Source organism: Camelina sativa, chromosome 12 (genome assembly GCF_000633955.1).
Source record: "Camelina sativa cultivar DH55 chromosome 12, Cs, whole genome shotgun sequence".
Taxonomy (NCBI): domain Eukaryota; kingdom Viridiplantae; phylum Streptophyta; class Magnoliopsida; order Brassicales; family Brassicaceae; genus Camelina; species Camelina sativa.
The window spans coordinates 28,844,025-28,857,018 of NC_025696.1; positions in this window are offsets into that span (position 1 = coordinate 28,844,025).

Here is a 12,994-nt window from a genome sequence, read left to right on the forward strand (position 1 = left end):
AGGGCAAATTAACCTGAAGAAGAGTCACGCCAAGTGGCTGGAGTTTATTGAAACTTTCCCTTATGTTATCAAGTATAAGAAGGGAAAAGAAAATGTGGTAGTCGACACCTTTTCACGGCGCCACATGCTGATCACCACCATGGACGTGCGAATCCTCGGGTTTAAAAGTATCAAGGACGCTTACGCCACCGATCCTGAGTATGCAGAGTGTTACTGAGAGCACGGCAAAGGCAACTACACCCAGTTCTTTTTGCATGATGGGTTTCTATTCAAAGGAAGGCGATTATGCATTCCAAGCGGATCTATAAGGGAGTTGCTGATGAGGGAGGCACATGGAGGTGGGCTTACGGGTCACTTTGGCGTAGCTATGACAATGGCCATTCTGAAGGAGCATTTCTATTGGCTTAAGATGAAGCGCATGGTGGAAACGTTCTTTGGAATGTGCATTCCGTGCAGGGCGGTCAAGTCAACTACACGTCCCTATGGCCTCTACACGCCACTGCCGATCGCTTCAAGTCCTTGGGTTGACTTATCAATGGATTTTGTCCTTGGTCTTCCCCCATGCGACAAGAGGGACGCTATTTTCGTCATAGTGGACCGATTCTCCAAGATGGCCCACTTCGTCCCTTGCAACAAGACCAAAGACGCCACCAATATCGCCGACCTGTTCTTCCACAAAGTAGTAAGGCTACACGGCCTGCCCCGCACGATCGTGTCCGACCGAAGCCCAAGTTCCTCGGTCATTTCTGGAGAACCTTGTGGAGGAAGCTAGGTGATAACACTCTGATTTACATGTTTTTAGCATCCTTTTTTGTCTATATTTTGCATTGGTCATACCTCTAACTTAGCATTTTTAGGTCATTTACTGCAAGAATCAACTTTTAGAGCATTTAGGGTGTTGCATTTTTGCATTTGCATATTTTGGATGAAAACAGGCACTTTAGAGCCTAAAAAGAGCAAAAAGAAGGGTTAACAAGTTGCAGCTATCACAAGGAAGGAACTGGTTACATTTATAGGGTTTATACAGAATCATCAAGAAGGAAAAAGGAGGCACCCGACCATACCACTCGATAATTACCAAATAGCACCTGGTCGAGTTCATGACGAGACCTGCAAATATCGACTCGAATGAAGATTTTACGGTGGGATTCAGCTTCTGATTCTTCATCAAAGTTATAGGATATTGAGTTCTCTTTCCAAAGGTGGTGATTTGAAGCCAATCGGATTTGCGGTTCAAGAGTTATTCCTGTTTTAGTAAGCGTATTTACATCCAGATCGAAGAATATAACCACCCGATCACCTATCCGATCATGCACCCGAAGGGAAGCTCGAGTTCCACCTCGTGTAGCATGGTCGGATACCTGCTGATGTGGCCGCTGTCGTGGCTAGGTCAACCTTTTTCCTTATAAATACTCCCTCTTAACCCTATTTTCGCGAGCAAGAGGCGAGAGCCGCTTCCACTCTTTTCTTATAATTTCTTTTCATGTTTTTGTTCTTCTTTCAACTTGAATTCTGTTTACATTTTGCTATTGCTTCTTTTTAATAAAACGTTTATCTCTTTTCTCATCTTTATGATTATGCAATTTTTAGTTGTTTCTGGGTTTATGTTCTTTGCCATGAGATCCGAGTAGTGTAGCAAAGTTTCGCGGGATGGGATAGATGATTAGGTGTTCTTGATCGGTTAGGATGCTTTAGTTGATTGTTATGATAGATAAATTTCCTTCTAGGTTGATGTTCTTAATGCGGTCAACAGACCGACAGGTTGAGATTAGATCTAGGGCGTTTATAATGCTACCGGCCGAAAGGAGTAGATAAAATGCTTGATTAGGTCAATGCTAGAGGTATACTTAACTTTGAGTGAAAAAATCAGATAAGTCTAAGTATACTGACAAAAAATGAATTGTTCTTAATGCCTGCTTGTTCATATTGCTAGTGCGACAGTGTGGTAGTATGTTCAAGGTTGATTGTTACTAGTGCGACAGTGTGGTGACAAGGTTTTAGAGGTTCATTGTCTAGGAAATAATTGCTTGAGGCATGTAAGGCATCCGTACTGGTCTAGAACACTTAGGATTCGATTACCCCCATCCTTAGGAACTTTCGTATTTTGATTGTTTACTATTTTTATATCAACCCGACCACCAACCCGATCAGGTACTCGATCACCTGCATCGTGTGGTACTTCGAGTTGTTCTTTATTTTTGTTCTTTCTGTTTTCTTATTTTTGTTCACCTTAGGTTGATAGACAAAACCCCCATTATTATTTGGCTTGACTTGCTTGTTTCTGATTGCATCCTATCTGCTAGCATAACAACCATTTGGATTGATAACCCTTTGTACTACAACTGCATAGGGAATTGATACCCTGGGTGAAAACTAGTCTATCACTAGGCACCTGGCTCTTGTACTCTACTGCATGTCATCCGCAGACAGACGGCCAAACAGAGGTCGTTAACCGAACCCTTGGAGCATTGCTACGGACCACCGTAAGCGGTAACAGAAGAAACTGAGTTGAGTGCCTGCCTTTGGTGGAGTTTGCTTACAATCTGGCCATCCACCGTACAACCAAGAAGTCACCGTTCGAAGTCGCTATGGTTTCAAACCTCTTACCCCCATGGACGTGCTACCTTTACCGCCCGACAAAGTAGTGAACCAGGACGGAAAGCAAAGCCGAGCTTGTGAAGAAGATTCATGCGGACGTAAGGGCCAGCATCGAGAGGCAAACCGAACATTATGCACGGACGGCCAACAAAGGCCGCAAGACTATGGTGTACAAGGAGGGCGACTTGGTTTGGCTACATTTACGTCCAGAACGGTTTCCACTGAAGAGTAAAGACAAGATGAGCTCGCGCTGAGATGGACCATTCCGAGTGATCAAGAGGATCAACGACAACACCTACCGCCATGAACTGCCAGGTGAGTACTTAACATCGACAACGTTCAACGTGTCTGACTACGCCCCGTTTGATGCAGGTACCGAGGAAGATATTTTGATGGAAAAACCTTTTTAAGAGGGAGGGAATGATGGAACCTGGGATGAAGACCAGGACCATGATGTGTACCTGGATGGAACCGGACTGGGAGACACGGACGCGGCTGCGACTGGATCGAGACAACCATCGACCCTTGCACCAAATTTGATGCCCGGAGCGACCATAAGGAGCCGAACAGCAGATAAGGCCACCAAAAAGAAGTGCCTCATCATTGTCTAAGTATTCGTCCGAGATCAATAGGAGTTCGAGCATGGAGCCATTCAAACCGCCGGACGGCCGACCGAGGTTCCTTTCTTGGTCTTCACCATTACACAAGGGTGAAGACCTCCAAGTCATTAGGGGGAATAATACTCTTTTTCCTACCTTGGATTTGTCCCAATGGGTTTACCAAGGAGGTTTTAACGAGGCTACGATCCCTAGTGCATGGTCACGGCCGTGGACCACTCCCAGCCACGTGGCAGCTTTTTTTTATTTGTGACTGTTGTCTTTTAAAATTGTTTCTGGACGCTGTGTTTTGTTTTAACCCAAGTATATTAGGGTTTGGGAGTTCTCTTGTAATGGCTAGCCTATTTAAAGGACCTAGACCCCATAATGTAAAGGTTAGACTGGTAATAAAAATCAAAGGTGTTCCTTATATCTCTCGTTTTCAGTGACTGAAACGAAACCCTAGAAGCTTCTCGAACTGGGTTCGAAACCTTCTAGCTTAGCCGTATCACAAGGAGATCCAACCCTTGCGTGTCGCTACATCAATCCCCCTTCTATCTCCATCAAAACGAGAGACTAGCGAGTTGAGCATCTCCTCGTGAACCTCTTCCGCCTCTATCTTCATCGTACCAAGAGATTAGCGAGTCGAGTCTCTCCTTGTGAACCTCTTCCACCCTTCCTATCGCTCGTTGGAGCCGCACGAACCCGATTCCATCGTTTCCAGTCCCGTCCCTATGTTTGTGAGTCACGGCCGTCGTCCGGGGTTACATCAGGAGGTCTCCATCTAGATTGAGAGTGGAGGTCGCCACTGAGAATGAGAGTGGACGTCGCCACCATGAACGAGAGTGGCAAACGCAAGGAAGGCAGACGCAACATAGTCGAGCATGAGGGCGGCAAGTGTGAGAGCGTCAAACGTGAGGACGACGACGGCGTCGATCATCGAGCAAGAGAGCGTCGAACAAAAGAGCGTCGAGCAAAAGAGCGTCGAGCGTGAGAAACGTGAGAGCGTCGAGCATCGAGCGCGAGAGTATCGAACGTGAGGGCGGCGAGTGTGAGAGCATCAAACATGAGGAGGGCGAGGGCGTCGAGCATCGAGCAAGAGAGCGTCGAGCAAAAGAGCGTCAAGCGTGAGAGCGTTGAGCGTCGAGCAAAAGAGCGTCAAGAGCGTTGAGAGTGAGAGCGTCAAGCGTGAGAGCGTTGAGCGTGAGAGCGTCGAGCAAAAAAGCGTCGTTGAGCGCGTGAGCATCATCGAGCGCAAGAGGGTTGAGCGTGAGGACGTTGCTGTGAGGGAGCGAGCAAATGTTCGATATGCAACTCGGCTCAGTCTCACTAACTACTGAGACTCTGCCCCTACCACGACCACGTCCGCGTCCTCGACCACAACCAGCAACAGCACCATCTCTAACCATCTGCACTACCATGAAAAGAAGACTAAGCAAACAATTTATACTAGAACATAGAAACATAAACTCACCGTGGAATCACACAGTTGGCTCGAAGAGGATGTTCTGAAACTTCATGCCACACACAATTGACTAACACACATATTCAATCAAAGCATGCAATCCCAACATCAACAACAGAAACCTAGTGAACCCAAACCTACAACCGTAAGGACTCTGATATTAAACTGAAACGACCCAACCGTTTTTTTTAAATAAATAATTAATAATAATAATAATAATAATAATAATAATAATAAATTAACTACAACAAGTGGTACCATATATATCCACTAGCCACCTAACCACAATCACAAACAACAGCGGAAATAAACAATACCAATAAATATCCAATAATAACCACTATTATAACATAATCCATATTCAATAACCAATCATCAGAAAACATGAAACCAGCAACCTAACAATGTTTCTAATGACCCAACTCTAGCAAACTAGCAAGGCCAGACAACATCCAATCGAGTCCCTAGAACATCCTCCTCTTCATTGCCTTGATTCCATGATCACACTTTGCCTTTACCTGCACCACAAACACATATTGCAATGCATGAGTAATGAATAAACACTCAGTAAGGCAATCCTCCCATCTATTGGGCTATACACACAAGCAATAGAGACATCTCCAACCATCAACCAACAATCAACAAACAACAAACAACAAATAACAAACCAGGACTCTGCATCGACCGACACCAACATGCATCGACCGACACCACATGGGGATGCATCGACCAACACAAGGGATGCATCGACCGATGCAAGTTACACATGCATCGACCGACACTCGCACTGCATTGACCGACGCATGCTCGACATAACACGAAAACCCTAGGTTTTACGCGCCGTCCTCACACTTGCATCGACTGACGCACAGTGCATCGACTGATGCAACATGCCGAGCATCGTGTTTTCCCCGAAGCCTCTCGCCAGATCTTTGTTCCTGCAACCACAAAACTCGATCCCAAGCTACAAGAAAGCTTCCTAACGTCCCAAATAACCAACTAACAAGCCTAACAACACATAAACAAGCAGATCAGAGAAATCTCTAGCTTAGATAAGCCATGGTCCTGCACTTACCTTTGCCAAGACGATTCTAAACCTCAAACAAGCAATAAAACACTCCTAGCAAGCTCCTACAACGTTATAAGCCTCAGATCTCACCAGAAAATGCCACAAATCTCCAAGAATCTCCCAAAACGCTTAAGAATTCTTTTCCTCTCTTCTTGTCTCTCAAAAACGGCTTAACTCGCCTAATGAGACAAAAACTTGAGTTAAGGGTTTTTCTTAACCCAAAACACAGCGTTTAACTTAAACTCGTCTGCAGAAAACCAACCTTGCATTGACCGATGCAATCTCTAAACCAGGATTTTGGTTCGCGGGTGTTACATTTCAATTCTCTTATGCAGTTGTAATATAAGAGATGTGAATCCATAAAGTGTGTGTATGCATCCAATCAAGATGTAACAACGACTCAAGTAAGCCAAATATGAAAGTGGTTTTGGTGAAACAGTTTGGTGAAACAAATGTAAATGCAGAAAGTAAAATGCTTGAAACAGAAACTAAATGCAAGTAAACAAAGCAAGCAATACTAAAATTAAACTAACAGAAGTAAAAGCAGTAAACAAACAGTAAAGATGCAAAATGTAAATTGAAATGGAACAGAAAATAGATGAACAACCCGAAGGTGCTCGATCAAGCACTCGACCGTGTGACTGGTCGAGTGACTAGGTCGAGTGGGTAGATACGAAGAACAGAGGAAATTTTGACAACTTAAAACAGAAGTGCAATGAAACAGGATAATATGCGATAAGTAAACAATCAAATGACAAAGTAGGCTTCCAGAGATGGATTCATGGGCTGCTTTTCAGGCTGTGGCTATCTAAACTGGCTAACAAACCTCAATCAAACATGAGCTATCTCTAGACAATGATCTTAATGACTCACTAATCCACTCTCATGACAGAAGTGATCAAGGTTAAGTAACATCCTAACCCAACTCTCATTGGTGAAACCATACTAAACAGGCATTAAGAACCAGATCATTACTTGTCAAAAAACACCTTATACAACCAATCTCTTGGGATAAGCATGATAATCTCCAGTATTAGCTTTATCTAACAACTCTAACATTGGTATGATGCAGAGAAGCTTAAGATCTATCCTTACCCTCTCAGTATAAGAACAACATAGAGCTTACCTAACCCAGAAAAGGTATGTAAACAATCAAGCTTAACCAATCTAAACAACCACAACCCTAAACCATCCTAATCCATCTCCAGGATCCTAACCCACTACTCAGATGAAAAAAACATGATGATGAACATAAACCCAGAAAATGATGAAACTAACATGATAAGATAGATGAGATGATGGATATATAGAAACTTAATATAAAGAAGCAAACTCAGATTCTCAATACCCAGAAAGTTATGAGACTTACAAAGTATTGAAATCTGAGAAAAAAAGTAAATAAAAGTTGTGAAAAAGTAAATAAAAGCTAAAAACCCTTAAGGGGTAAGAACTAAGGTTTTTGTGGCTGTTGATGTGATTTTTCATAAAAAATAGTCTTTCTTGCGACCATGTGGTACAAGGGGTATATATAGTGAGGGAAGGAAGCTATGATTTAGCTAGATGACAAAATAGAAAGTCGGCTCGATGTACTCAACCACAAGCGGTTGAGTGGCTTGGTCGAGTGGTCCATTCCTATGCTTCCAAATGGTTGAGTCCCTGAATATCACATGGTCGAGTCGACGAGTTGCACACGGTCGAGTGTTGAAGTAGCAGGCGGTTGAGTGCACGAAGAGTCGTGGTCGAGTGGTTCATCCTTTGCTGGTCATCTCCTTGATTCAACTCCTATCTGCTTCAATGGTTGCACTCCTCTCATCCCAGGTGCTATTTCCATGCCTTTTGATTCCAATTCACCTGTTAACACAATAAAGAATGCAAATGCAATGCAAATCCTACTCTAATGCATAAACAGTGCTTAAACTACGTGAAACTGACAAAAAAAACATGTAAAAGATGTGAATAAACAGTGGTTATATAAGGTAAAATATATACATATCAACTCCCCCAAACTTAGTATTTGCTTGCCCTCAAGTAAACAAATAAGACATGAGAAGGAAGAGAGGTTTGAAAGTGGGATCTCAGAACCTTAAACATGTTAATAGACTAGCTAGAATCAATGTCCAAGTTACTAATACTATGATGCAAGGTGAATGAGCTATACTTAAATATTTTAGACAAGCCTTTCACAACCTTAGCTGATTCAAGCCTTAGACTTCCACATGCATTCAAATCAGTCATTTCTTTTAACATTCATTAAACAAAAACATGAATCAGATTATGCAATGTTCAAACTCATTTGGCTTGGTAATAAGGGTTTAGAGACAAAAATGGTCTCTCTTTTGAGTGGGGCTTATCAATAACAAGTTTTTTCTCACAAAAAGTGGATTGAGCTTTAGGAGAAGGCTAAAGGTAAGATCACTTAGATACATACAAGAACAGAATATTTTCTACCCAAAGGTACCCAAAGTGTTTGTTCCTATCATTTTAATCCCATAATGTCCTATTTCTACCCTTTAACTTCATCTCTTCTCTTTTGCCCTTTTTCTCTTTTGTTTTTCAGTCCTAGGAGAGGTTTCTTACTTGATTTCTTTAGTGGAATGGGGGTTTGTTTCTTAAATGCTAAGGTTCTCTTTCATACTTGTTTCCCAAGTCATAAAGCTTTTTACTAGACTTTTCTTTTATTTCTTTCTTTTCTTGACCAGAACCTTATTTGAAACTTTTACTACTCCCCATTCTTTCACTTAGAGCTTGAATTTACTTTTAAACACTCCCCTCCTAAGGACTTTACTCTTTTCTTTCTCTTTTCACTCTTTCCTTTTCTTTTTGAACACACCAAATCCCAAACCCATAAATTAAACCTCCTAGTCCTATCTAGTTTAAAAAATGCAAACTAAAACTACACAAGGTTTTATTCTTGTTAGTTTAAACCTAACACTTTCTACCAAGCTCAATCCCAAAATAGGCCTCACAGATACAAGATATAACATGGCTTGAAAGAAAGGTTGGTTAAGGGTAGGGGAAACTGATTCAATGATGAAATCAGCTGTACTTGGATCAACAAGAGTGGTAAAAATGGAAAAGATGATCCAAATATGTATAAAGTATCGATGAGTTTAAAACATTACACAAACTGATATTTAAAAGTCAATATTAGGTTCTTATAAATAGGAAATGACTTCAAATCACAACATGCTTCAGTTTAGACAGAATGCAATATAGGAATTCTAGACTTGGTTCAATCTTATGTTTCTAACCACTCAACTAGCATCAAAGTACTATTAACTTGGGCATTGATCCTCGTTTAGTGAATTTAAACAAGTTAACAAGGCTAAACTCATCATTGATCCCTAATGCAAGTATGAAACAGTCCTATGCTAACAAGATCCTAATATGAAATGCAAACTACATGAACAATCTGTTTTTTAAAAGATTTTTTGTGAAAATTTTTCAAATTTTTTGATTTTTTCTATGCCTTAGATGCAATGCAAGTATTAATATGATTAATTAAAATAAAAAAACAGGAAACAATGTTAAATGCTGTCTTAAACTCTCCCCTAAACTAAAATTACACAGTCCCTTGTGTAATAAAAATTTGAAAGAGAATTTAAGAACTTAAAACAAACAAAACATGCAACTAAATGGTATAAACAATGGATAAGGTGAAATTGGTACCTCAAGGGTTGTGGAAGAAGCTATCCACAATATCAGTCATGCTGTCATAGGTGTAGCTTGAGTATGGGGCTTGATTTTGGCTTGCTGATGGAGAGGGAGGCAACTCGACTATGGCTCCGGACATGCACTCGATTGAGTGCTTGGTCGAGTGACTCGGCCGAGTGCTTGGTGGTGGATAAAATTGCTGTCCTTTCTGCCCATAGTATTGTTGTAGGAGTGAAGGGTCCATGAAGTACTGAGATGGGAAGGGGGGGGGGGGAAAATTGGCCATAGGGGTAAGGTGGATAACCCTGTTGAGCTGGAAAACCATATTGAGGCCTGGGGAAGTGCTCGGCAGAGTGCATTGGAGGCACTCGGTCGAGTGGTTGTTCGAGTGCACCGGTCGAGTGCCTCGGAACTTGCTGTTCTGCGCGAATTGAACCTCTTCTCCTCTGTGATGGCTCAAATGATGAAGCTCTTGAAGGTTCCAAAGGGTTTTCAGCCCTAGACAGTACTCTGGTTGAGCTACTCCTCCTCAAATGCTCAGTTTGTGCTGGGGATGAGTTTCCACTATTAAGCTCAGCAATCTCTCTCTTCATACCTTTGATGGACTTGGACATCTTCACCATCTTCTTATTCAGCTTTTCCACAGTCTTACATGCCACTTGTTCCACTTTTGGAGAAGTGTCACCCTCTTGCTTGTCTCTCTCACTCCTATGCTATCTCTTGGTTGAGGCTCATAGTCATCAAAGTAGAACTGTTCTTCCCCATCAGCCATATCAACATCACCAGTTTGTTCTTCAGCATAAGGGGTTGTTCCTTCAAAGAAAAGCTCAGCTGCTGGCCAAAATTCAATGTTAAGCCTTTCTCTTATGGTTGTTGCTGCTTGATTAGGTAGAACAAACTGTGATTTGCCCACTGGTGGGTGGTCAAATTTGAACAGGTATCTCCCATGATGCTTCTACTTGGCTAGAATGAGAGTTGAGGTGAGATATGGAATGTCAATCCACCTTGGCTTGGTCTTCTCACCTCTCAATAGAACATTAGTAGCCTCAAGGATTGGGGTGATGATTCTTTCAATGGTTAGGACTCCAGTTGAGCCCCTCTTGTGCAGCTTGCTAACCAAGCTTCTATATTATGTTAATTGGTAAACCAAAAACATGGCAAGGTTTGTTGACACACTATTCCCAAGAATAATGGTTCCATCTCTTGCTGTTGTGATGATGCTATATAGTGCTATATCTATCAGCTTGAGCTCTCCCTCATTGACATTACCAGTCTCATTCCTAGCAAAAAGAGTGTTTTCCAAGGCCTTGTGGAAATACCTTAGGGCTCCTGATTTTAGAACTCTTGGTGCTGGAGGAGGAATATGGCTTATCTTCTCCAATAGTTTGCCAAACAGATTGAAGTTCTTCTTTTGGGATGACAATGTTGGCATCAGTTCCTATATCAAACCCAAAAAGCTCAGCAATCTACACAATAAACAACTCATAATTCCTGCCCTTGATGGAGAAGGTGATGTAGCCTAGCTCTTCTTCTTGATCCATTTGGTCTTCATGGTATTGTATTTAGATAGTTGCTAAGAATTCACAGCTCATCTCTTTGTAACCCTCCATGTGCATCCCCATGAACTTGGTTATGTTGCACTTGTCAAAAAAGAAACTCCACATCCTCAGTTGTACCAAGTTCCACCATGGTCTCCTTGTGTGCATATCTGGTCCCTTGGAACTTCATGCTCATGAAGGCATCATAGAGCTGGGTTGTGGTCAGCTTTCCAGAATCTTCTTCTACCTCCTCCTCATCACTCACTTCTTTTTGTGGCTCCTTAGCTTGTTGTGGTTCCTCAGCTGGCCTCTTTCCTTTTGAAATGTTTCTCCTATGCTCAGAGAAATCAAACACCAACTCGTCCTCACTCTCACTCATGACCCAATCTTCTTCCTCAGGTTGGTTCTGTCGCGTTCTCCTACTCGACGAGCTACTCGACCGGCCACTCGACCGTGTGCATGGTCGAGTGCTTTCTCTGGTTTCTCTTGGATCACATGGCACCTTTTGGAACTAAGGGAAGTTTGCAGCTACAAGCTTAGCAGCCTCTCGGCGAGCAGCAGCTCGTTCTTGTATATCACCCTTCTTGGAAGCCATTTCAAAAGAAACTTGGAAGAATAAACTCAAAGCTCAAAGTTAATAGGTTAGTAAACCAAAAAGATTGAAAGAACTGAGCCTTGAGCTTCTAAAAGAGATTTCTAGCAAAAAATTGATATGTTTATGCAAATGAGAGAGTGTGGAGAGCTTAGAATCGAATTAGGTGCTTATAAAGAAGGATGAGGAGACAAGGAGATAAGGGAGGAGCGTGTATACCATTCAAATTCGAAATTGGAATCTTTGACTCACTTTGTCACATGCTCGACCCCACCACTCGACCCCACTTGGTCGAGTGCTTGTCCAAATTCAAAATTCAAACTTCTTCTCCCACCAAATCAATCGAGCAAGCAACACTACAAGAAAACATGGAATTACCGACTGCAAGTTGCGACTAAAAACACAGTCGCTAAATTTAGCGACTGAATTGCGATTGTTTTGCTACTGAATGGCTACTAAAATAAAACAGCCGCCTAGTAGACGCTAATTGGAGACTGATGCATAATGTCGCAGTGTAGTCGCCAATTTGCGACTAATTTGGAGACCAGTTTGATAGTCGCTAAAAAATTGCAACTAAAGAGCTACTATTTAGCGACTGCTTTAATGAATTTGGGCTTTAACAAAATTTGGGCCGTAACAAAACACGAAAACCCATTTCTTATTTGTTTTCTTCCCCGAACAAACTCTAATCCAACTTTTATTTTTCTCAATTGTTTCTTCTTCTTCTAGATGAAATGGCGAAACCTCAAAACCCTAGATCTAAATTCCTCTCACTCGACGAAACCGTAAACCCTTGATGGCTGGAGTAAAGAAAAAAAGAGGAGGAAGAAGAAACCCCTCGAATCGAACCTCTAGAACCTCACAAACGGCGAATCGAAGACCCGCTACTCTTCCCAGCCAATATGCCTTCACGCCGGCGAACCACGGAGATCCAGACACTGATTTTGAGGGAATTCCTGTTCCAATCCTCCAGCCTCCAACGAGACCTACACCTTCTTACCGAGACTATCCACCTCCGACGAATTTGTTCCAGAACTTGAGGAGATTTCCTGGAACATCCCCTGCCAGCGAAGCTCCAATCAGACGTCCTTTTCCTCTCGCCTCCGCGACGAATCCACCAGAATTCTCAAGTCAACTTCGAGAGTCTCCTCAACCGTCAGTCACGAATCATCATTGACAATCTCCTCAACCGTCAGTCACAAATCATCATCAACAGTCTCCTCAAGTCTCGAATCTACCTAGACAATCTCCTCTACCTCGACAGTCTCCTTTACCTCGACAATCTCAACCTGGTCAACCTCGAGCAGCTTCTGCATCACATCACAGTTATCAAGCGCAAAACTCACATGAGGAAGAAGCTGATTCTAAGGATGACAGTGTAAGGCAATCAAATCTCCCAGCTGATGTACTCGCTTCTTTGCATGACATGCTTGTCCAACCAGGCCGTGAGTTGTATACCACTATCCTCTCTCCCTCATTAGA